Here is a 26268-nt window from a genome sequence, read left to right as displayed (position 1 = left end):
GTGACAGTAACAATCAATTCAAATGTCTTTTTTTTTTTTTTTTGCCTTCAAACACAAGGGTTTGAAGCCTTAGGGTTAGGGTGGTGGTTCAGTGCTTAAGAATCTACCTGCCAATACAGGGGACATGAGTTTGATCCCTGGTCTGGGTAGATTCCACATGCTGCAGAACAGTTAGGCCCCTGCACCACGACTACTGAGCCTGCACTCTAGAGCCTGAATCACAACTACCGAAGACCACAAGCCCTAGAGCCTGTGCTATGCAGCAAGAGAAGCCACCGCAATGAGCAGCCCATTCACCACAACTAGAGTAGCCCCCGCTCACTCCAATCAGAGAAAAAAGTAGGCACACAGCAACAAAGATCCAGTGCAGCCAAGTTAATTAATTTCAAAAATGAAAACAAAAAGCCTCCAAACACTCCCATGAAAACTGCTCATGGATATTCAGATGTGAGTTTTAGACAGGAGAAAAGACATTGACAAAGTCCATTTTCATTTCATCTCTAAAGACAATAGGAAAATAAAATGAAAATGAAAATAATACCTATAATTTTGCATTTGTATTGTGTGTGAGGAACTGTTCTGAGTGATTTATATTTATTAACTTTTAAAATTCTCACTACTCTATAAATATTCCATTTTACAAGTAAGGAAACTGAGAAACCGCAAGGTTAAGCAATCTGCCTAAGAAGATACAGACTGCAGAGTTGGGTTTTCATAAATGTCTCCAGCAAGATAAAAGGAATTTAAATACAGTTCTCTGGCCATTTGCAGATGTAGAGAATGAGTATCATTCCATGCTAGTATTTCAACTTAGAAACAAAGATATGAGCTAGGACAGGAACTGTCTACTGGTAAAGACTCACCCTTAATGCAGACTTAACATGTAAAACGTAACCAGATCAAGGTCACCAGAAGATTGGGTGCAGCCAGAAAAACTCTCCCACCATCACTGGCCACTCACTCTAATACATTCTCACATCTGTGATAGATATTTCACTGGATTTTCTATTTTGCACCATGAATGTCTTAAGAGAAAGAGCTATGAGCATCCTTCCTGGATTCTCTTTAAGAAAATTACAAACTCCTCTCAGTCAAAAGTTACATTTTAGTCATCTCTTTCCAGCCCTTCCCTTTGAATCCAGTCCTAGCAACATACTTGAATGGCACATATTAGGTGGTCAGCAAATGGTAGATTAAGTTTTGACGCCTATCACACATTCAAGAATATAGAAAGTATTTTGCAACATTTGATTTTCTAATAAATCAAAGAGCATGCGAGGTACCCTTGGGGAAATAACGGTGACTATGCCTTGACTCACATTCCTGATTATGGTTGAGCTTTGTGGCTACAAAAATGGGCACAGTATATAAATATTTAAAGAAAACATAAAGAAAAAATAAGCTGCAAGGTGATTAATGGAGTTAGTTATCTAATTATATAATAATAGAGCATTATGTCAAAAGTACTTCATTAAAAAAAGAACAATTACCTATAATTAAATTTTAAATTTGATTGAAGAATGTTAATTCATTTCTGCATCGAGGAACTCCCAGGATCATTCCTTTCTATTAGTACTGTTTCTTTAAGGACAAACTTTCAATTCACTTGTAAACATGTTTTTTATTTTAATAAAAATGTGTATTTTTAAAACATTCAACCAAAGATTCCGCTACAGAAAAGAAGTTACACTGTTAGAGGATAAAACAAGAGGCAGAGTTAGGAGTTGAATATCTTGTAAGTTCAGTTCTATTTGTCATTATCTCTCTCTAAAATGGGGACATATAGGAAGAAATGCCAAATACCACCCATTTGAGAGAATAGAGAGGCTCCAGTAACTAGTGAGACAATTGAAGAGCATGAAAAAGTATAGTTCTTATTTTTCTATGAGTACTCTTTTATGTTAATTATACAAATGTAGGTGAGGCGCTCTAAGTAGTTGACCCTTCTGAATCCTTTACTAGCTTTTACGTTTCCCTGGAAACTATTTCTTAACTATAGCCCAGTGAGAATTGGTAAATAAAAAGTAACCACTGCATTTGTAATTGTACTGGTGCGGATATCCATCGACACCGAGGACGAAAGAATAGAAATCAGAAAAGTTCTAGGGATTCCCTGGTGGTTCAGAGGTAAAGAATCTGCCTGCCAATGCAGGAGACACAGGTTTGATCCCTGGTGCAAGAAGATCCCACATGCCTTGGGGCAACTAAGCCTGTGCACCACAACTATTGAGCCTGTGCTCTGGAGCCTGGGAGCCACAACTACTGAGCCCATGCGACATAACTACTGAACCCTGTTCATCCTAAAGCCTGAAATCCGCAACAAGAAAAGTCACTGAGAAGCCTTGAGAAGGAGAAGCAATGAGAAGCCTTCATATAGCAAGGAGAGAAGAGCCCGCACAGCAATGAAGACCCAGCACAGCCAAAAATAAATAGACAAGTAAATGAAATTCTTTAAAAAAAAACAAAAAAACAAAAAAAGCTTCACTCCCAACTCTTTCCAAGGTAGGTTGGCCAATGTACAACTTCTCTTATTTTCTTTGTGAATTCTCAGCATAAAGCTAGTGTACCTTCCTCTTCACTTCACAGGGTGGTGGTTCTGGTTGTCAAATGAGCAATATATATGATGTTATATCTTAGAACACATAAAATATTTTCCAGTAGAAGTTATCAGATCAACAATGCCTACCTGTAGTTGCCTTACCACCAGCTAGCCTGACATGGATCTTTTTCAAATGCTTAAGGCATGAGACACATGTTATGCTTTTCATAATTCCAGTTGCCATCAAGAATTGTCGATGACTTAGAGAGAACATTGATTTTTCTGGTGGTGTTTACATGCCTGCTTTCTGCAGCCATTAGTGGTCCTCATAGAATTGATAGCTTTTTGAACCATGTCAATGAGATTATTGATTCTTGGAAGGGTCCTAATCTAGGAAAACTTTTTAAATGTTTGCTATTGGCTTTTATTAACATATAATGTAGCAACAGGATTGAAAAATTCAAGTATTGTGTGATTGCCTGGAAATCTCAAAGTAAAAATCAATGTAACTAATCTATTTAATAAGTCATGAAACACACACAAAGTGGAGGAAAGTCAGTTCAGATTCCTTAGCAAGAAAGCAATCTTGTGGGAATGTGCTTTGCTGTGCCAGCCAGCCTTCCAGCCCGTTCCCTGCCCTCGTGAGCTCAGCTGTCTTAGCCAGAATCTAACACATCAACTTTCCTCCGGCTCTTTCTGTGCTTCCTCACCCCAACTCTGGCCCTTATTTTCCTGCCTTGTCACATACAAGTTTCTAGTCCAGTCCCTTCCTCTCTTCACACTACAGCGTCTTCCTCTAATAACCCACCAGATTGGAAAACACTCTCAGTCAGCTGTTCACGATTCTCTGTGAAGTCTACGTCCTACCATCAGGCAAGAAATAGGAGCTGTAATATCCTCAGGAACACAAGCTCAGAAATGGCTTATAGTGTCTAGGGCACTGGGCATGGAAAAGTCACATACAATGATTTTAAACAGCAAGACAACTTACATTTAAATGTCCAAAGTGACTGTGAGTCAGATATAGCTTACTTACCACAAAATTAACCACCAGAATGACCCACAAACATTTCACCCCCTCCAGCATACACTTTGAATGAACAGAAACTTGTTCACCTCTTTTTCTTCAGATTCAGAGAGCGTGAACACAGTCTATCCTTATAGTCATATCTTTTTTTTTTTTTAATGTTGATATAGGCAAGAGAAATTAAATTGTAGCATGGACAATAATCTAGTCACAGTGAGGAAAATCTCTCAAGTAATAATTTTGGAATTCCTACCAAGTTATCAAAAGGAGGAGAAAAATCCAATTCCATTTTTTCTTTACAAATCCATTTATCTCTAGTCCTATGGAAAACAATGAAATGTACTATTAAGGCGGATAAGTCTGAGTGTCCCTTGGTGATAATAGAGCCATGAGGGGAAATGAAACAGGGCAAGAAAATGGGATCACTTTTATATCCAAGTTTCCAAATGGGTGGCTAAAGGGTAACCAGTGGTTATAATGCTGATTTTCAGAAAAGCCTATTGAAAGTCTTAGGGAGTTAATCTGAGCTTTGGGCATCTTATTAATAAGAAGATATCAAGGTATCCACCAAGCGATATCTGTCTCTATCAGGCAATGACTGAGGAAGTTTTACCTAATACATATGCACACAATAGCATATATACATTTGCCAATACTAACTAGCTAGACAAGAGGTGATTAGTAACTACTTATATTCTCAGGGTGTGGAGGGGCTTGGCACCCCTGCGTGCTGTGTGCTAAGGCAAATAAAATGCTGCCCATAAGGGAGACTGTTTACCTCTACACTGATCACACATAGGTGTATGATCTATATAGTAAATACTATCCTCGGTACAAAGGAATAGAAGATTTAAGGGCTGTACAGAGAGGTTTCAGAACACATCTTTATTCTTCCCTTCTAATCATCCCATTCCACCAACCTCACTCCAGAGCATAGAAAGCTGTGAAGGTATCTGTCCTACCACCGTGACCATTTTTGTTCAGGTCTTTATTCACCACAGAGTGACTAAACAATCCTAGTGGTTAGAGAGGAGGCTTGGCTGGGTGTGAGCAGTGTAACCTGGATTAGGCACACACTGCTTGCTGGGAAGGTACGAGACCACTGTGAATAATGAGCTTCCTGAACAACACTCTACCACTACCTCCCAGACCTTTCTTTCTTCTCCCTTAAAATGCCTCAAGTCCAACCATAAAATACCTCTCCTTTGACTGGTGCATGGTGCAGCCTGAGTAACGTGAAGGCATATTCCTGACAAGCTGCCAATCGTTACTCTGTGAGAAAATTCTCCCATTATGGAGGTGGCAAAGCCAGGGAGAGTTCAGCCAAAGCTGTGACCTACAGGGGTCTTCATCTGCCACAAAACTATTCACTACAATTAATTTTGTAATAAAAATTATGATAAACATATTGTGAAGTGATTGACACAATGTTCCTTGCCTCTTCTTTCTCACATTTAATTCTCAGAGTACAGGGACTGTGCTTTAAATCACCCAGTTTATTGATGGCAAAGCCAAAAATGAGACTCAGATATCTTAATCTAATTTTATTTTTAGTAATTCTAGAAATGTAGATCAGAAGACCTACATTCTAGTCCTGGATCTGATTCCACATCGCTGTTTGGCTTGGTACCAGCCACTTACCATTTTTTGATTCTTCCTATATTTAGCAAAATAAGATGAAACAGATAAGCACTACATTTGTTTTTGTTTCTTCCAAGTTTCCATCTGGGATCATCTGTACCACCAGGAGGGCTTCCCTGGTGGTTCAGACAGTAAAGAATCTGCCTGCAATGCAGGAGACCCAGGTTTCATGCCTGGGTTGAGAAGATCCCCTGGAGAGGTAAATGGCAACCCACTGCAGAATTTTTGCCTGAAAAATTCCACGGTCAGAGGAGCCTGGTGGGCCACAGTCCATGGGGTCACAAAGAATTGGACACCACTGAGTGACTAAGCACACACATACACCCACATACTACCAAGAAACTTAAATCTAACCATTCAAATTCTGATTTCTATTAAGACAATGGAGTCTCTAATATACATCAGACTTAAAATGAGATGAAGTTCCATTGGGAGAATATAGGGCATCACCGGCTGATCAAGGGTTAATTGAAAACTATCACATTTTAAACAAACTTTGTAAATTTAGAAATCATGTGACCAGTTTACTTGAGGTAGGCAATAAGCAATGTAAACATTTCACTATTTATTAATTATTGCTTACAAGAACTGGACATTTAGAATCAGATATTAATGTAAGATGCCCCCAGGGAGTGAAACCAGCCAATTAAAATGAATGTGACACAGTTCATGGTATAGGAATGTGTACTTCAGATTTCCATGCAGGGATTGGCTGAAACTTTTAGAAAAGAGTTAATGTTTGAATTGGACATAAAATTATGTCCAGTTTCATAAAGGTTTGTGGAAACTTGGGATCCCTAGGCAGAGGAATTAGTATATGCAGAGGAATTAGTATGTACCGATGCAATGGAAAATATGTATGATCATAGCTTAGAACAACCTCCCAGGTGGCGCTAGTGGTAAAGAACCTGCCTGCCTATGCAGGAGACATAAGAGATGCAGGTTCGATACCTAGGTCGGAAAGATCCCCTAAAGGAGGAAAGGGCAATCGACTCCAGTATTCTTGCCTGGAGAATCCCATGGACAGAGGAGCCTGGCCGGCTATGGTCCATAGAGTCATAAAGAGCCAGACACGACTGAAGTGACTCAGCATGCATGCACAGCTTAGAACACAGATTCAAAAAACCTCAAAAAAAATGATTCTAGAGAAGTATCAACCCAGTAGAACTGGGTTGTAAGATACTTTTTTGTTCTTGCTATGCCAGAGCATTTACCTGGCGATAGAGTGATAGCAGTTTTGTGAAAATACCACCTTAATTTAAAACAACAACAAAAGCACTTTTTCATAGAATTTATTCCTTTATCAACATCTGTGCAGTTTCTGAAGTCTAGGTCATGTTATCTTCTCAAAACAGAGATAGAGGATGTACTGCCAAGTGTCCCAACCAGGTTTGGATTATCATAGAATACAAGGATTCAAGTATACGATTTTAAGCCCAGTTGCTGAGTTGCTTTCACCATTTATTTTGTCAGTAAGAAACATTGCAAACATGATTCATGAAAGGAGGAAAGAATCACTAACACAGTTAAGGGAGAGAATATAAGGAAATAAACCCTACAGAAATCTGAGAAATGATGTGTTTAAGGGATTTCAGGGAGAAGAGATGATCAGGCTGATTTTTACAGACCAGCTGTCAATTTGTAATACTCTCAAAAATTGACAAAGTCAAAGCTGCGATACAGGGTAGAAATGATTTGAAGATGTAATGTTTTTGCACCCAGAGCTTTAAAGACTCTCAGAAAGCTTTTTTTTTGAGAAGACTGAAAACCTCACACAAAGACAAGGTAGCCTCTGGAATGACCAAATCTAACAGAAGATGGCAGTTGAATCATTTTCCAGGGAAAGGAACTGGATTCCTCTTAGAATCAGGTACCCTCTGTCTGGCCACCCCTAGAACAGATGCCCTCTAATCAGCTCTGGGACTTTCTTTAGACTCTGGCTGATAGAGATAAAGGGGCAAAGTAGGTGATTAAATTGTTAATCCCAATAGGAGATTTTAGGTAGAAAAAACATGGAGACCCTTATATATTAATGATTACTAAAGAGAACTGTTTTCCTTAACCACAAAACCAAGTAGGTTTGCTTAGCAGCAAAAGCGTATAACAGAAGCATGAGGCATGCCCCCAAACAATAAAACAATGGTGGCAGGAGCCCCACATCTTGCCCGTGAGTTCAGTAGACTAATGATCCCTAGGACCTGCCCTCTGCACACATAGAAAACAATCATTTGTGGACCTTACCTGACCTTGTATGGACAAGAAAACTCCCCTGCTCTACCTGGGGGAGAAGCTGATGATGGAAGCATAACATCTACTGAAGAAAGACAAAGAAGTTCTTCTCCTCCTGTGCACTTTTCTTCTGATTATAAAACTGTAGCCCAGCGAGTTCTTGGGGCACGGCACTTCTCACCTGCCTGCTTGTAGGCTCCACAAGCGTCCTGTTCCAGTAAATCACTTCTTGTCTATCACTTTGCCTCTTGCTGAATTCTTTTCTACACTGAGACATAAAGGACTGCGGTAATGGAGCTCTTCGAATCCACTGAAATGACACAACAGTTTCATGGCCATTGTGTGCGTGTGCTTAGTCACTTCAGTCACGTCCAACTCTTTGCAGCCCTCTGGACTGCAGACCGTCAGGCTCCTAAGTCCATGGGATTCTCCTGGCAAGAATACTGGAGTGGGTTGTCATGCCCTCCTCCAGTTATGGCCATCAAACCTCTGCTAAATGAGTCCACCCACTCCCGCTTGGAGTCCAAGCTAGGTCTCCAAAAGGATGATTAGATGAGTCATAGCTTAAGAAAGAAAGGATGCTAATATTTCAGTTGGAGATCACAGCTGTATGTAAAGAATATGTGGAGAAAACATTAGCCATTGATTTTTTATAATCCTTCCTGTGGACAAGCAATTTAAACAAGCATATCCCATGGTCCTGGAAGGTCTTGCTTTTGGAAGTTGCCTAGATACCGGGAAAGTCATGCATGCTGGAGGGATATCAAAGAGGCAAAAGTGGGGGATGCAGGAGAGTTAGGACCCATGCAGACTTCAGCATCACAACATGATGCTAGCCATCCCAGGTGAGAAGAAGTAAAAAAATGATTTTACTGACCTGGGGTGCACTCTCTAGCTGGAGCCTAGTCCTTTGCCAATCCTTTAGATGCTAATTTCTTGAAAAGTTTTACTATTCTTTGCTTAGTTTCTCCCCCTTTTATTCACCACTCAATGCACTTTGCCAGAAGTGCTCTTATCTGGGTTCCAGTGACCTTCAGATTGCTAAAGTCAATGACCTTTTAAACTTTTTTTCATCTATTAGACCTTTCTTTGTCACTTGATGTTACCCTTTCCCCTTTTGTTTCATGATAACCGCTAATATTATTAAATGTTAAATACTTTCCAGACATTGTGTTAAACATGCATTAACACTCTTTTATTTTCTGAAATGCAAATGTGGCATATTCCCTGGTGAACAGACTAGTTGTTGTTAGGTTGCTAAGTCTTGTCCAACTCTTTGCAACCCATGGACTGCAGCATGCCAGGCTTCCGTGTCTCTATCTCCTAGAGTTTGCTCAAACTCATGTCCACTGAGTCAGTGATGTCATCCAGCCATCTCATCCTCTGTCTCCCCCTTCTCCTCCTGCCCTCAATCTTTCCTAGAATCTATGTTATATAGCAGAAACAGAGTATAGGGTCCTATTGGGACTCTGTGGACCTAGGGACTGCCAATCCTGGATGCCCAGTGGAAGATTCCAAACCTCCTTTGCTGGTGATGCTGAGACTCTGATCTCATTCTCTTCTTTGGATGGCTTTGGGAAGGGGCTAGAGCCATGCAGCCTGAGAAGAGAATGAGATAAAGTCCTCAGAGAAGCCAGGATTAACTCATCAGGCAATAATAGATTGACAGATGCAGGCATGCTGGGACACGCCCATAGCCTGAGGTTTATTTGGTGACTGCCATTCTACTTCTCTCCCTAATAACTTTGGCTCTGCACTTTCCATGGCCTCAGGTCTCTTCTGTGTGGGCAGCTAAGACAGCTAAGATCATAAGGTGACCACATTATACACAACTTTGGTTTTATTCTAGAGAGCAAGTGCCGTACAGATATTCCAGCAGTAAGTCAACGAGGTCCAAAGAAAACAGAAATGGAATGTTTGTTCGGCCAGCAATAGAAGAGAAGATGACAACTGATGTATGATGAGCATGGATGCCAAAGATGATATTCTCTGCTCTGGCACAGGCATGAAGCTGCAGCCCTAATGCTCTGAGGTCAGATTGGAATGGAACAAATCCCTATAGTCTTTGCTCCCCACATCTTCTGCCTGTGTTTTCTCTGTGGAAAAACTTAAGCCAAAGAATAATTTTAATCAGAGAAGCAAGAACATGCAGAAACAAAGGAAAATAGTCAAAGGAGATCAAATAATAATAGTTTAGTCATTAAGCAGTGTTAAAGACCATTAGTTCATTCTTGAGGGCTATAGATAATATTCTGAACCATATCCTGTAAGCTGTCTTATTCTGAACCATGTCCTGTGAGGACTCAACTCAATACTGCTACTAAACCCCCCACCAGGTGGAACAAGTTAACTACACGATGACCAGACTATAGCCATGACATAGCTGCCACAATTCTGAAAACTGCCTTTAAGAAATGGACATAGACCGACCCTGGAAGGAATGATTAACTGTACCTAAAACAATCAAGATGATGTTGATCAGACCACTGATTTTCAAGATGAGCATCAAAGCTGACTGTGCTCTTCCTACAGGTAGCCTTCTCCCTCTGTCTATAAAAGCCCTTACTCCCTGATTGTCAGGGGTAGAGTTGGCCTTTGGATAGGAGTCTGCCCTCCCTTCACCCTGGGTTGTCAGCATCCAAAATAAAGAAAACTTTCCTTTCCACCAGCCTTGCCTCTTTAATGGCTTTTGAGCAGTCAGCAGCCAGACCTTGGTTCAGTAACAATATGTCAGCCACACTTAGTTCCCCACATGCTCTAGAGTTCCCCTGTGTCATTAAAGGCAGTTTCTTTAGAGTTTTCATTAGCATGGAAACTAAGTTGCCAGCTCTCTCTCTTGGCTTCTAATGATATTTACCTTCAATTCCAACTGAAATAAAATTTCCTCAGATTTCTCTCTCTTTAAAGACATTCCTGGGGCTTCCCTGGTGGCTCAGTGGTAAAGAATCTGCCTGCCATTACAGGGGACACAGGCTTGGTCGCTGGTCCAGGAGGAGCCCACATGCCATGGAGCAACTAAGCCTGTGGGACCCAACTGTTGTGCCTGTGCCCTGGAACCCAGGAGCCACAACCACTGAAGCCTATGCACCGTAGAGCCTGTGCTCAGCAACAAGGGATGAAACCACAATGAGAAGCCCACACACTACAATGAAAAGTAACCCTTGCTTACTGCAACCAGAGAAAGTCTACCTGTAGTAACAAACATCAAGCACAACCCAAAACAAAAAACTGAAAAATCATCAAATGAAAATGTTACTTACATAGAAGGGTAATATATTTTCTCTCTACATTCATATATTACTGTGACCATGTATGTTATCTTTCCTTCTTCAATTCTTTTTTTAATAGCAGAAAAATAATGAAGGGCTGGGGCAAACAGTGTTCAAACTATCAGACAAGTGCACTTATTTCTCATGCTAGCAAGGTTATACTCAAAATCCTTCAAGCTAGACTTCAGCAGTAACTGAACTGAGAACTTTCCAGATGTACAAGTTGGGTTTAGAAAAGGCAGAGGAACCAGAGATTAAATTGCCAGTGTTTGTTGGGTCATAGAGAAAGCAAGGGAATTCCAGGAAAACATCTACTTCTGCTTCATTGACTATGCAGAAGCTTTTGACTGTGTGGATCACAACAAACTGTGTAAAATTCTTAAAGAGATTGCAATACCCAACCATCTTACCTGTCTCCTGAGAAACCTGTATGTGGGTCAAGAAGCAACAGTTAGAACCTTACATGGAACATTTGACTAGTTCAAGATTGGGAAAAGAGTATGAAAAGGCTGTCTATGTCACCTTGCTTATTTAACTTATGTACAGAGTACATCATGCAAAATGCTGGGCTGGATGAATCACAAGCTGGAATCAAGATTGCCAGGAGAAATGGAAACAACTTCAGATATGTAACTGATGCCACTCTAATGGCAGAAAGTGAAGAGACACTAAAGAACCTCTTGATGAAAGTGAAAGAGGAGAGTGAAAAAGTTGCCTTAAAACTAAGATCATAGCATCTGGTCCCATCACTTTATGGCAAATAGGTAAAAAGTGGAAACAGTGACTGATTTTATTTTCCAGGTCTCCAAAATCACTGTGATGGGTGACAGCAGGCCTAAAATTAAAAGACATTTCCTCCTTGGAAGAAAAGCTTTGACAAATCTACAGAGCATATTAAAAAGCAAAGAGATCACTTTACTGACAAAGGTCCGTATAGTCAAAGCTGTGGTTTTCCCAGTAGTCATGTACGGATGTGAGAGTTGGACCATAAATCATGCTGAGCACTGAAGAATTGATACTTTCAAACTGGTGCTGTAGAAGACTCTTAAGAGTCCCTTGGACAGCAAGGACCAGTCAATCCTAAAGAAATCAACCCTGAATATTCATTGTAAGGACTGATGCTGAAGCTCCAATACTTTGGCCACCTGATGGGAATAGCTGACGCACTGGAAAAGATGCTAATGCTGGGAAAGATTGAAGGCAAAAGGAGAAGAGGCAGCAGAGAATAAGATGGTTGGATGCCATCACTGACTCAATGGACATAAGTCTGAGAAAACTTCAAGAGAACGAAGGATAGGGAAGCCTGGCATCCTGCAGCCCGTGGGATCGCAAAGAATTGGACACAACTTAGCAGCTGAACAGCAACAACGAATGAAGGAAAAATCCACTTTGCATGAAATTCAATGAGTTCTTTTGCTGGGCCCAGAGATATGAATTTAGCAAGATTACACTCTGAGGAGTGGACGTTCCTATTCAGTACACAAGTAGGTGCAATCCAGGAAAGTCTCAAGATGGGCAACATGGATGGTGTTGAAAGCTTCCTTATTAGATTCAGTTCAGTTCAGTTCAGTCATTCAGGATTCCAGCTTGATTCCAGCTTGCGTCCAACTCTGTGCAGCCCCATGGACTGCAGCACGCCAGGCCTCCCTGTCCATCACCAACTCCCGGAGTTTACTCAAACTCATGTCCATTGAGTTGGTGATGCCATCCAACCATCTTATCCTCTGTTGTCCCCTTTTCCTCCTGCCCTCAAACCTTCCCAGCATCAGGGTCTTTTAAATGAGTCAATTCTCATCAGATGGTCAAAGTATTAGGTTGAAGCTGAAACTCCAATATCAGTCCTTCCAATGAATATTCAGGACTGATTTCCTTTAGGATGGACTGCTTGGATCTGTTTGCTGTGCAAGGGATTCTCAAGAGTCTTTGCCAACACTACAATTCAAAAGCATCAATTTTGGGACACTCAGCTTTCTTTATAGTCCAACTCTCACTTTCATACATGACTACTGGAAAAACCATAGCTTTGAATAGACAGACATTTGTTGGCAAAGTAATGTCTCTGCTTTTTAATATGCTGTCTAGGTTGATCATAACTTTTCTTCCAAGGAGCAAGCGTCTTTTAATTTCATGGCTGCAATCACCATCTGCAGTGATTTTGGAGCCCCCAAAAATAAAGTCTATCACTGTTTCCATTGCTTTCCCATCTATTTGCCATGAAGTGATGGAACCAGATGCCATGATCTTCGTTTTCTGAATGTTGAGCTTTAAGCCAACTTTTTCACTCTCCTCTTTCACTTTCATCAAGAGGCTCTTTAGTTCTTCACTTTCTGCCATAAGGGTGGTGTCATCTGCATATCTGAGGTTCTTGATGTTTCTCCCAGCAATCTTGATTCCAGCTCAGCATTTCTTCTGATGTACTCTGCATACAAGTTAAATAAGCAGGGTGACAATATACAGCCTTGACATACTCCTTGTCCGATTTGGAACCACTCTGTTGTTCCATATCCAGTTCCAACTGTTGCTTCCTGACCTGCATACAGATTTCTCAGGAGGGAGGTCAAGTGGTCTGGTATTCCCATCTCTTTCAGAATTTCCCACAGTTTATTGTGGTCCACACAGTCAAAGGCTTTGTCATAGTCAATAAAGCAAAAGTAGATGTTTTTCTGGAATTCTCTTGCTTTTTCAATGATCCAGCAGATGTTTTCAATTTGATCTCTGGTTCCTCTGCCTTTTCTAAATCCAGCTGGAACATCTAGAAGTTCACAGTTCACATATTGTTGAAGCCTGGCTTGGAGAATTTTGAGCATTACTTTGCTAGCCTGTGAGATGAATGCAATTGTGTGGTAGTTTGGGCATTCTTTGGTGTTGCCTTCCTTTGGGAATGGAATGAAAACTGACCTTTTCCAGTCCTGTGGCCACTGCTAAGTTTTCCAAATTTAGGATTTGAAATAGCTCCACTGGAATTCCATCACCTCCATTAGCTTTGTTTGTAGTGATACTTTGTAAGGCCCACTTGACTTCGCATTCCAGGATGTCTGGCTCTAGGTGAGTGATCACATCATTGTGATTATCTGGGTTGTGAAGATCTTTTTTGTATAGTTCTTCTGTGTATTCTTCTGACCTCTTTGTAATATCTTTTGCTTCTGTTAAGTCCATATCACTTTTGTCCTTTATTGTGCCCATCTTTGTATGAAATGTTCCCTTGGTATCTCTAATTTTCTCGAAGAGATCTCTAGTCTTTCCCATTCTATTGTTTTCCTCTATTTCTTTGCATTGGTCACTGAGGAAGGCTTTCCTATCTCTCCTTGCTATTCTTTGGAACTCTGCAGTTAGATGGGTATATTTTTCCTTTTCTCCTTATTAGATTATCTCTGTGCTATGCTTTGGTCTACAAACTTTATGGAACTTACTCCACTGAATCTTCATAACAACTCTTCTAGGTCAGTATTAATTGCTCCTATTTTAGAGATAAACATTGAGCTCAGAGAAATGAAAGAACATGTCTAAGGCCACACCATTGCTTAGGGGTAGAATCAGTGTTTACACTCATGTCTGTCTTACTCCCAAGCTCTATTTCTGTCTTCCATGTGACATTCTCTGCCTTTACATTTCCACAGCTGGCACCTATGATATTTATGAGTTCATGGCTTCAGCTTAAGTGGAGGGAGAAGTGAGCTAGACACATAAAAAGGTAAATACTCTGGGCAGAACACATATGCATATGCTATTCTGCATGGTAAAACAACAATGAGATGAGTCTTACTTTAGAGAAACAAAAGAACTTTGAGAACTGGAGAGGTCAGGAGTAAAAGTTGAACAGAATCCATTGAACATGGATACTGCCCTTGTGATGAGGATATAATTATTAAATGAATGAATTAAAGAATGAAGGACACTGCTCATGATCATTAAGGGTTTGTATAGCCCTGAGCTTTGTAAGAAAGGCTGCAGGCTAACTCTCAAATTTGAATGAAAAAATATATCAACAGTGTTAGAAATGATAGCACTGGGATTATTTAGTTATTAAATTCAGCTGCATTTTGGAATTACTTAGGGTGTTCCAAACAGTGTGCTCAGCCACAGTCTATACCAATTATTGGAGAATCTCCAGAAATGGTACCCAAGTACCTGAGCATCATTAATTTCTTAAGAACCCAAGCTGATTGCAGTGTGGAGCCAAACTCCAGTGCAACATGATATGAAGAGTTCTCTGACAACAGTCATAACCTGCCATCAGGTAGAGATTTATTCTGAGACAGTAGACACCCGGAAAATGAAGAATTTGGACAAAGGTGATTCTTCCCAAAATAGACTCTGTAATTTATATCACAATTAACGATTAATTAGACATATTACTAAAACTTAAATATCAGAAATTCAAGTCCCATTATCAGTTACATTTATATAATTGCTAAGTAACCACATAGGTGTTTGTTGTTGTTGTTACTGTTTTAACTTTGGGACTTTTAAGAGTCTTTACCATTCTAGCATGTGTTGTATCTACCAAAATGAGGATCTAGTCTGTAGTACTTTCTAACTTTATATCATTGCTTATTTTTTGTTGTTGTTGTTTTTTGTTTACATTTGGTAGAAGTAGTGTTTCATGGGGTACATTCTGGGAACAACAACTACTGAAAGTCAACAAAGCCAAGAACAGCTTATTCTGCAGTCTAGCCCGCCTATGTGTTTCTTTAAATACATTGGATCCGCACAACAATATTATGATAGGAATTAGCATATGCATCTTATAAATGAGGAAATTGATGCTCTACTACTCAACTTGGTTAAGTTCACGCAATAAATACAGAACTGGAATTCAAATCAGGCCTATGATTGTTAATTCAGCAACACCTCTTTGTGGCAACAGCCTCTCAGATTTTCTAAATAAAGTCCCTTGCCCCTCCAGGTAGAGTCTAACCAGCACTTACCATACTACAGCAATACTGACCACTTCCAAGTATTTGCACTTTTTTAAACAATTTAATGTTGAGGTTAAATTTTCCAACTGAAATCTCTCTGACTATTGTTTATCTGAGTAAATACACTTCGTATTGTATTGCAGACTTTGTGTGCACTGAAGTCATTGTCCACAATTGCCTTTCAGCCCCTCTATGACTGCCCTAAGAAACATACTGTCTACAGCCACACCTCACTTTGCTAATAGCCCATCTCCTGCCTCCCAGAGTTCTTAAGTTATAGTGTCCTCCAACAAGCAAGCACTGGTGACTCTGACTTATTTTCTTCTTCTTCTGTGTTTGGAAGACTGTGCAGGGTTCTGCGAGAATATGTATGAAACGGTAATTACATTCCCTGCCTTGCAATGTGAATGTTAGCTAGAAAGATGCCTCCGCCTGTGGTGTGAAACATCACAGCGATCAGATCAGTTCCCCTATATCTGCACATGGTTACCCAGGCAGACAGATGAAGCCAGTTATCTGCAAAGGTAACCGGTCAGTGTCCTGTTAGCATCTGCACCTGTCTTGACTTTACGTTCTCCTAGCAAACTTAACAGCAGGCTGAGCAACCCAGATTCTCTCTTGATCTGGATGAGTCAATGATGCAGCCTGGAAAATACAGAACCTCTTCATTTTTCTGGAATCACAAGAAAAATCGGCCATGAGCAACTTCATTGGATTATGAACACATGTTTTCCAATTCCCAAACATTAAGCACATGCAGCATTTTCAGATTAAAATCTCCCAATATGCATGAAATGCTTTCTTTCTTTTAAAAAAAATGTGTTTGGCTCTTCTGGGTCTTAGTTGTGGTATGCAGGGTCTTTGATCTTTGCTTCAGCATGCAGGATTTTTAGTTGCAGCATGAGGGCTCTAGTTCCCTGACCAGGGATCAAACCCCGGCCCTCTGCTTTGGGAACTCAGAGTCTTAGCCACTGGACCTCAAGGTAAGTCCCAGGACATGCTTTCTTGATGCAGCATTTATGTACTGGGCACCAACTGTGTCCAAGTACCATGACAATTCAGGACAAAAATAAGGATACAAAGTTATGCTATGTGAAGGCTCAGGAATTCTTTAAAGCATAGATTTTAATTTGGGGGGTCTCATAGCTACCTCTACTCTGGCAATTCAGAAGAACTTTGTTTTTCCTCTCTCTCAGCTCTGGCCTATATAAATGAGGCTTTTGGATAAGTGACCTTGAGGGTGTTTTTGTAAGTACACTGCCATTCATTCCACAAACATTTCCCACCTATCCCCACATCCAGCCATAAGCATACAGCACAGTTTAATCCCTGGCTATACTATGCTATGGGCTTCCACGGAGGCTCAGTGGTAAAGAATCTGCCTGACAACTCAGGAGACATGGGTTTGATCCCTGGGTCAGGCAGATCCCCTGGAGAAGGAAATGGCAACCCACTCCAATATATTTTTGCCTGGGAAACCCCATGGACAGAAGAGCCTGGCGGGCTTCAGTCCATAGGGTTACAAAAGAGTTAGGCATTGTTTTAACAAGAGAGACGCATGCTAATGAAACCATGGACAGAGACACAAAGGGCAGTGGAAAAAAACAAAACTGCATCTACATTCAAATCGTCACATGGTTTTGCAATTTCCAGTTACTCAGCAGGGGCAGAATGGTCCATGGCAACTGGAATCAAATTAAGAGAGGTCCACAGAACCTCTGATATGCTCCTACTTAAATTAGTGCAGCTTCTCCTAGCACAGAAGGAACTGACATCATTTCTATTCACTTGTATGCTCACTGGCCTCCTTAATACAGCTTCAGGCATTAAATGTTTCCCCATAGACAATACAGGTGTCACTTCTGAGAAACGTGCACACTCTGTTAACACTAAAGGTGGCAGCCAATTCTGGAACTATAATTGGAGCTTTTCTTCTCCATTCCAGTTGCATGATTTCTCTTTCTCTTCAGTGACTTCTCTAACTTTATAAATGAGTACAAAGGCTCAGCCACATGCTACAGCAAAGATATTTGCTTAATCCCTTTAGCCATCTGTAAAGCAGGCGTAATACACTCTATCAGCTCATCAGTAGTGAGCGTGTGTGTATGTGTGTGTGTGTCTGCATGCATGCCTGTGTGTATGAGGGCATAATGCAGATAATACACCCAATGAAGCCCACATAAGTAAACATTGTTTTATTTAAATATTTAAATAAGGCAGGGCAAAGCCATGGCTTGTGAGTGCAAAATAACCCTCCACCTTGGCTATTCTCATTGTTCATTTGCACATGAACGTGGTCCTTGATCATTATTGTTGATTCTAGAGGCACAATGACGTATGCTTAAGGAAGTGTACGATATGCAATTCTAGAATTTGCTTTAGCCAAATTCAAATTCTATGTGGTGTTAACTCATTTGTTTTTCATTAAGTTCTTTATTAACAGCCAAATCCCTTGATTATTACACTTCTCTGAACTTTCTTGTTAATCTTACTTACAAGTCACATAATGCCTGAATACATTTCTCTGAAATGTTGCTGAGATAAAAGAGCTGACAGTGACAGTAATTAACTTCTAAATAAATATTAAAATGAGAGGGCATTGTAAATAACCCCCAGTGCAACGGATCCATGCCGAAGTCCCTAGGACATTCGGCAGCAAGCCTGTCACCATGTGAGCTAACGGCAGCAATGCAACCGATTTTGGAAGATATTCTCTATACTATTTAGCCTCCTTAGCCTTTTTTAGTTCTTGGTTTTAGCTAAAATACATATTTTATACTTTGCTTTTCACACATTTGGCCCCTCAGCCATATGTTCTGCCCAATTTTCCACAGCTTACTTGCATATAAAAATTCTCCCTAGGTAGGGACCAAGTTCAGTGGTTTCTGTTTCCCACCACCTACCCCATCATGATGGATCCTTGGACACCACTGGCTGGAAGCCCAAGTGGTCCATCTCGTGTCTCTGTGGAACTGAGGTCCATTTGCTCATAAGATATTCATCTCAGACCTGTCAAACAGCAACCATGAAGTGTTGTCTGATTGGCTGAGGCTGTCTTTCTGTTCCATAAAAAAGTAGAAATCACACCAGTACAAGTGTGATGTCTGGCATCCATCTGACAGGGTTGAAATACTAGTTCTGACCCAGATTACAAGTGTAACTTTGGACAGGTTACTTAACTTCTCGAAGTCTTCATTTCCTCACATGTGAAATGTGGAAAACCAGTATTCTCTCTTAAAGATTTTGTAATTATTAAGTGGAATAATACATGTGAAGTGCTTCCCCCAGGACTTGGCAAGGGCTCAACTATCAGCAGCTATTATGATCTTTATTAGGAGTTCAGATGAGAGATTTCTGGGTTGCAGCCCTTTACAGCTTCCTGGAAAAAATAGATACAGAGCAGCTTCAATTACTTAGATTTACCTGGATATTTTGATGAGTTTCGCTATGGTAACAGCAGTAAATGTGATGAGGCTTAAACTGTATTCTCAAGGGAATCTTGTCTTTTAGCTTCAATGTCTTGTCTTTTAGGCACAGTGTGTTTCTCTCTGACCCTTGTCTCTAACCTGCACCCATCTTCAGAAAGACCGCTGTGACAAGTGGGTGGCCAGGTCTCTCCCTGTTGTTAGTTTTGTTACTCATATGGCAGTGGGTGAGTCCAGAAGGTATATGCCAAAGTCCTTCTCAAAAAGACTAAGCACATATGAAGGCAAACATACTGAGATTAAAGGGAGTTATTAGTAAAACATACTGTTCATGGGGTTCTCAAGGCAGGAATATTAAAGTGGTTTGCCATTCCCTTCTCCAGTGGACCACGTTTTGTCAGAATTCTCCACTGTGACACATCTATTTCGGGTGGTCTGGCATGGTATGGCTCATAGGTTCACTGAATTACAGAAGATGAGGTCACAGAATAACAGGGCAGTTGGGGTGAACTGCACCTTGAGTGGACTGGGGAAGTGATTGTGTGTGATGACAATTTCCTTTCCACGTGTTCCTGGCTATAGGTTACAGTGGGTTAAGTTGAGTACCCAAAGGGGTTGACCATACTCTGTCGCTCTGAACCTTTGAATTTCTCTGACCCCAAAGTTGAGGAAGTTTAAGGGTAATCTGCTTGCATAGTTCAGCCAGTTTAAATAGTGTATGTGTATGAATGGTTCATTTGGAGATTGAGATGCTGAAAACCAGGCAAACAGAATTAGCAAGAGGTCATAGGACCTCCTCTGTCTTGTGTGATAATAGCTCAGCTAATCCCAACTAGGAAAGGCTGGAACAGGTAAACACTTAGACTGATGATGAGTCTATGAGAGTGCTAGTCATGAGGCAAGGAGGGAGAAGGGGGAAATGTCCATGAGGAGAGCTCTCTGCTGGCTCTAAGAGTACCCCAGCTTCAACCCTGGCCCTCCACTCATCACTGTACAGTATTGCAAAGTTCCTCTCAAAGGCAGTCCTGGACCAGAGGCATTAGCACCTAACAATTGGAATTTGTTAGGAATACAATTTTCAGGACTTCCCTGGTGGCACAGTGGATAAGAATCAGCTTGCCAACATGGGAGACATGGGTTCAATCCCTGGTTCAGGAAGATTCCACATGCTGCAGAGCAACGAAGCCTGGGCACCACTACGACTGAAGCCTGCCTGCCCTAGGGCCTGTGAGTCACAATTACGGAAGCCCCTGAGTGGCAGAGCCAGCAAGTCGCAACTACTGAGCCTGTGTCTGCAACTACTGAAACCCATGTGCTTAGACCTTATGCTCTGCAGCAAGAGAAACCACTGCAATGAGAATCCAAGCACTGCGACTAGAGAGTAACCTCTGCTGTCTACAAGTAGAGAAAGCTGATGCATAGCAACAAAGACCCAGGGCAGCCAACAATAAATACATTAATTAATAAATAAATGTAGCAATGTGCGTATGTCAAAAAAAATAAAAAGGAAATACAATTTTTAGGACTCACACTAGACCTACAGATGAGGCACACTTGGAGGAGGGACCCAGCAAACTGCTTTAATAAACCTTGCAGATGGTTCTGTTGCATAGTGGAAGTTGAGAACTTTCCAAAATGATGAGGACTGGTGAATCTGCACTGATATTTTTTATGTGTGCTGTGTTCACAGGTCATCATGTGTTATATCAATGTGAAATCAAGGAGCTCCTGATTTCAGCCACAGATAAAAATGGGTCTTGTCATCTATTTCCTGGAATCGATGTCTTTCTACTGTATTTAGAGCTCCACACAAGGCAAAGTGACTGGTAATCAGGGCTCAGAATCTGAAAGGGAATACGTGGAAAACATATTCTCAGGTTTTGGAGAACATCTTTTTCCTTCTTTGCAGGGGAAATGATACCAATCTTTAGAATCTCTGTGATTAGCTAGAGTGAGGGATTTCCAGTTATAAGGTATCAATAGAAAGGTCTTTCTTTCCTTTGCCTTTCTGGGAGCTATCAAGCAGGTATTTTCAAAGTTCACTGTCTCGATCCAGCAAGCAGTCAGTGGGACTAAGATCGATACTTCCCCCATTCAGATCACACATCTATATTCTAGTAATTGGGAATTAGATTAATCCATATTAGACTTTAAAAACTGAAATATTACAAACAAGAATTTAAGTTAACACTTACAGAGTTTAAACCCTCTTTTTATGTATGAAGAGAAAATACTCCTTTGAGTCACAGAAGAGTGGGGCACAACTTAGCAACTAAACAAAGAACTGACAAATCTTGGAAGATATTGCGAATGTTAGTTGCTCAGTTGTGTCTGACTCTTGGCAAACTCATGGACTGTAGCCCACCAGGCTCCTCTGTCCATGGAATTTTCCAGGCATGAAAACTGGAGTGGGTAGCCATTCCCTTCTTCAGGGGAATCTTCCTGACCCAAGGATAGAACCTGGGGGAAGATACTGCAGCAAGGATGGAAACAAGTCAAAGTGTCCCACAAATCTGGCTGTGTCCCCTTCAGTACCCTGTGCCTGTTGGGGAAAGCTTCTTCCAGAAAAAAGTAAGACTGACCCTGATCAATAGCTCTCTTCTGTCTCTGCCTGGGATTTATTTCTCCATCTATTTCCTAATCTTGTTTGTCTATATCAAATAGTTTCCCTGTCCTAACCTGCAATGTTTATGGGCAACCATTTAAAATTTTTCATTTTTTCTCCCAACATTTTTCTTTCCATGGTGTTCTAATCCTCCTGAGTTTCCTTACTGCTATTTCATTTAATCTTATTTATAATTTATTCTTCAAATGTGCTACCCTTATATGAAATGTCATTTCTGTGAAAATACTAAGAGCAACCATTCAGGAAATATTTTTTCTGCTTCTCTTTGACCACCTCCCACAAATTATTTCTACATAATGTTGATTAATCTGTAACCATCTCTAACACAATTTTAAAAGCAGCATTCCATCTCTAACACAAAAGGAAAAATATAACTTTAAATCATTTTGAACTGATTTACACTCTTAAAGAATTAAATATGGTTGGGCTTCCCTGGTAGCTGAGTGGTAAAGAGTCCACCTGCCAATGAAGGAGACACTGGTTGGATCCATAATCCAGGAAGATCCCACATGTCACAGAGCAACTACGCCCCGAGATTGAGCCTGTGCTCTAGAGTCAGGGAGCTGCAACTACCGAGCCCACATACCACAACTACGGAAGCCCACACACTCTGCAACAAGAGAAGCCCCTGAAGTGAAAAACCTGTGCATCACAACTCGACAGTAGACCACAGAGCAATGAATACCCAGCAGAGCCAAAAAGAGTCAGACAAAACTAAGCAGAAACATAAATGCAATTATTAGAAAATATATATACATGGTTGAAGCCAAATGATGGAGGGGACTTCCCACTGAAGTAAAAGTTTTATTTTCAGGTCCTTTATAATTTCTTTCATTTTTCATGGTCTGCTTACTTCATCCTTCAATATCTACAAATAACCTTGAACATACTATGCAGTAAAATAGTTCATTGCATTCTTCATAGAGAATTAAAATGCATTCATTCTGCAAGGTCTTGTGACCTGAGATACCATGAACTGTAGGGCAGAGATGACTAGACAAGAAACTAGGGGGCAACATTTCTTTCCCTTTTATTTTCTGGATGTATTTGGATGAGTAATTGATCTGTCTAGATTTCAATTTTATTCCCTAAAATGTTATGTCAATCCTAATTCCAAGACTCTAAGAATCAAGTTCAGTTCAGTTGTTCAATCGCTCAGTCATGTCCGACTCTTTGCGACCCCATGAATCGCAGCATGCCAGGCCTCCCTGTCCATCACCATCTCCCGGAGTTCACTCAGACTCACGTCCATCGAGTCCATGATGCCATCCAGCCATCTCATCCTCGGTCGTCCCCTTCTCCTCCTGCCCCCAATCCCTCCCAGCATCAGAGTCTTTTCCAGTGAGTCAACTCTTTGCATGAGGTGGCCAAAGTACTGGGGCTTCAGCTTTAGCATCACTCCTTCCAAAGAAATCCCAGGGTTGATCTCCTTCAGAATGGACTGGCTGGATCTCCTTGCAGTCCAAGGGACTCTCAAGAGTCTTCTCCAACACCACGGTTCAAAAGCATCAATTCTTCGGTGCTCAGCCTTCTTCACAGTCCAACTCTCATATCCATACATGACCACAGGAAAAACCATAGCCTTGACTAGACGGACCTTAGTTGGCAAAGTAATGTCTCTGCTTTTGAATATGCTATCTAGTTTGGTCATAACTTTTCTTCCAAGGAGTAAGCGTCTTTTAATTTCATGGCTGCAATCACCATCTGCAGTGATTTTGGAGCCCCCAAAAATAAAGTCTGACACTGTTTCCACTGTTTCCCCATCTATTTCCACTGTTTCCCCATCTATTTCCCATGAAATGATGGGACCAGATGCCATGATCTTCGTTTTCTGAATGTTGAGCTTTAAGCCAACTTTTTTGCTCTCCTCTTTGACTTTCATCAAGAGGCTTTTTAGCTCCTCTTCACTTTCTGCCATAAGGGTGGTGTCATCTGCATATCTGAGGTTATTGATATTTCTCCCAGCAATCTTGATTCCAGCGTGTGTTTCTTCCAGTCCAGCGTTTCTCATGATGTACTCTGCATACAAGTTAAATAACCAGGGTGACAATATACAGCCTTGACATACTCCTTTTCCTATTTGGAACCAGTCTGTTGTTCCATGTCCAGTTCTAACTGCTGCTTCCTGACCTGCATACAGATTTCTCAAGAGGCAGGTTAGGTGGTCTGGTATTCCCATCTCTCTCAGAATTGTCCACAGTTTATTGTGATCCACACAGTCAAAGGCTTTGGTATAGTCAATAAAGCAGAAATAGATGTTTTTCTGGAACTCTCTTGCTTTTTCCATGATCCAGTGGATGTTGGCAATTTGATCTCTGGTTCCTCTGCCTTTTCTAAAACCAGCTTGAACATCAGGGAGTTTACGGTTCACGTATTGCTAAAGTCTGGCTTGGAGAATTTTGAGCACTACTTTACTAGCATGTGAGATGAGTGCAATTGTGCGGTCGTTTGAGCATTCTTTGGCATTGCTTTTCTTTGGAATTGGAATGAAAACTGACCTTTTCCAGTCCTGTGGCCACCGCTGAGTTTTCCAAATTTGCTGGCATATTGAGTGCAGCACTTTCACAGCATCATCTTTCAGGATTTGAAATAGCTCCACTGGAATTCCATCACCTCCTCTAGCTTTGTTCATAGTGATGCTTTCTAAGGCCCACTTGACTTCACATTCCAAGATGTCTGGCTCTAGATTAGTGATCACATCATCATGATTATCTGGGTCGTGAAGATCTTTTTTGTACAGTTTTTCCGTGTATTCTTGCCACCTCTTCTTAATATCTTCTGCTTCTGTTAGGTCCATACCATTTCTGTCCTTTATCGAGCCCACCTTTGCATGAAATGTTCCCTTGGTATCTCTAATTTTCTTGAAGCTATCTCTAGTCTTTCCCATTCTGTTGTTTTCCTCTATTTCTTTGCATTGATCGCTGAAGCAGGCTTTCTTATCTCTTCTTGCTATTCTTTGGAACTCTGCCTTCAGATGCTTATATCTTTCCTTTTCTCTTTTGCTTTTTGCCTCTCTTATTTTCACAGCTATTTGTAAGGCCTCCCCAGACAGCCATTTTGTTTTTTTGCATTTCTTTTCCATGGGGATGGTCTTAATCCCTGTGTCCTGTACAATGTCACGAATCTCATTCCATAGTTCATCAGGCACTCTATCTATCAGATCTAGGTCCTTAAATCTATTTCTCACTTCCACTGTATAATCATAAGGGATTTGATTTAGGTCATACCTGAATGGTCTAGCGGTTTTCCCTACTTTCTTCAATTTGAGTCTGAATTTGGTAATAAGGAGTTCATGATCTGAGCCACAGTCAGCTCCCAGTCTTGTTTTTGCTGACTGTAGAGAGCTTCTCCATCTTTGGCTGCAAAGAATATAATCAGTCTGATTTCAGTGTTGACCATCTGGTGATGTCCATGTGTAGAGTCTTCTCTTGTGTTGTTGGAAGAGGGTGTTTGCTATGACCAGTGCATTTTCTTGGCAAAACTCTATTAGTCTTTGCCCTGCTTCATTCCGCATTCCAAGGCCAAATTTGCCTGTTACTCCAGGTGTTTATTGACTTCCTACTTTTGCATTCCAGTCCCCTACAATGAAAAGGACATCTTTTTTGGGTGTTAGTTCTAAAAGGTCTTGTAGGTCTTCATAAAACCGTTCAACTTCAGTTTCTTCAGTGTTACTGGTTGGGGCATAGACTTGGATTACGGTGATATTGAATGGTTTGCCTTGGAGACGACCAGAGATCATTCTGTCGTTTTTGAGATTGCATCCAAGTACTGCATTTCAGACTCTTTTGTTGACCATGATGGCTACTCCATTTCTTCTGAGGGATTCCTGCCCGCAGTAGTAGATATAATGGTCATCTGAGTTAAATTCACCCATTCCAGTCCATTTTAGTTCACCGATTCCTAGAATGTCAATGTTCACTCTTGCTATCTCTTGTTTGACCACTTCCAATTTGCCTTGATTCATGGACCTGACATTCCAGGTTCCTATGCAATATTGCTCTTGACAGCATTGGACCTTGCTTCTATCACCAGTCACATCCACAGCTGGGTATTGTTTTTGCATCCCTTCTTTCTTTCTGGAATTATTTCTCCACTGATCTCCAGTAGCATATAGGGCACCTAATGACCTGGGGAGTTCCTCTTTCAGTATCCTATCATTTTGCCTTTTCATACTGTTCATGGGGCTCTCAAGGCAAGAATACTGAAGTGGCTTGCCATTCCCTTCTCCAGTGGACAACATTCAGTCAGACCTCTCCACCGTGACCCACCCGTCTTCAGTTGCCCTGCAGGCATGGCTTGGTTTCATTGTGTTAGACAAGGCTGTGGTCCTAGTGTGATTAGATTGACTAGTTTTCTGTGAGTATGGTTTCAGTGTGTCTACCCTCTGATGCCCTCTTGCAGCACCTACCATCTTACTTGGGTTTCTCTTACCTGGGGCATGGGTTATCTCTTCACGGCTGCTCCAGCAAAGCACAGCCGCTGCTCCTTACCTTGGAATGAGGGGTATCTCCTCACCGCCGCCATTCCTGACCTTCAACGTGGGATAGCTCCTCTAGGCCCTCCTCTGCTTGCTCAGCCACTGCTCCTCAGGTT

Source organism: Oryx dammah, unplaced genomic scaffold, assembly GCF_014754425.2.
Source record: "Oryx dammah isolate SB20612 unplaced genomic scaffold, SCBI_Odam_1.1 HiC_scaffold_25, whole genome shotgun sequence".
Classification (NCBI taxonomy): Eukaryota; Metazoa; Chordata; class Mammalia; order Artiodactyla; family Bovidae; genus Oryx; species Oryx dammah.
Note: the sequence above shows the minus strand (reverse complement) of the source record.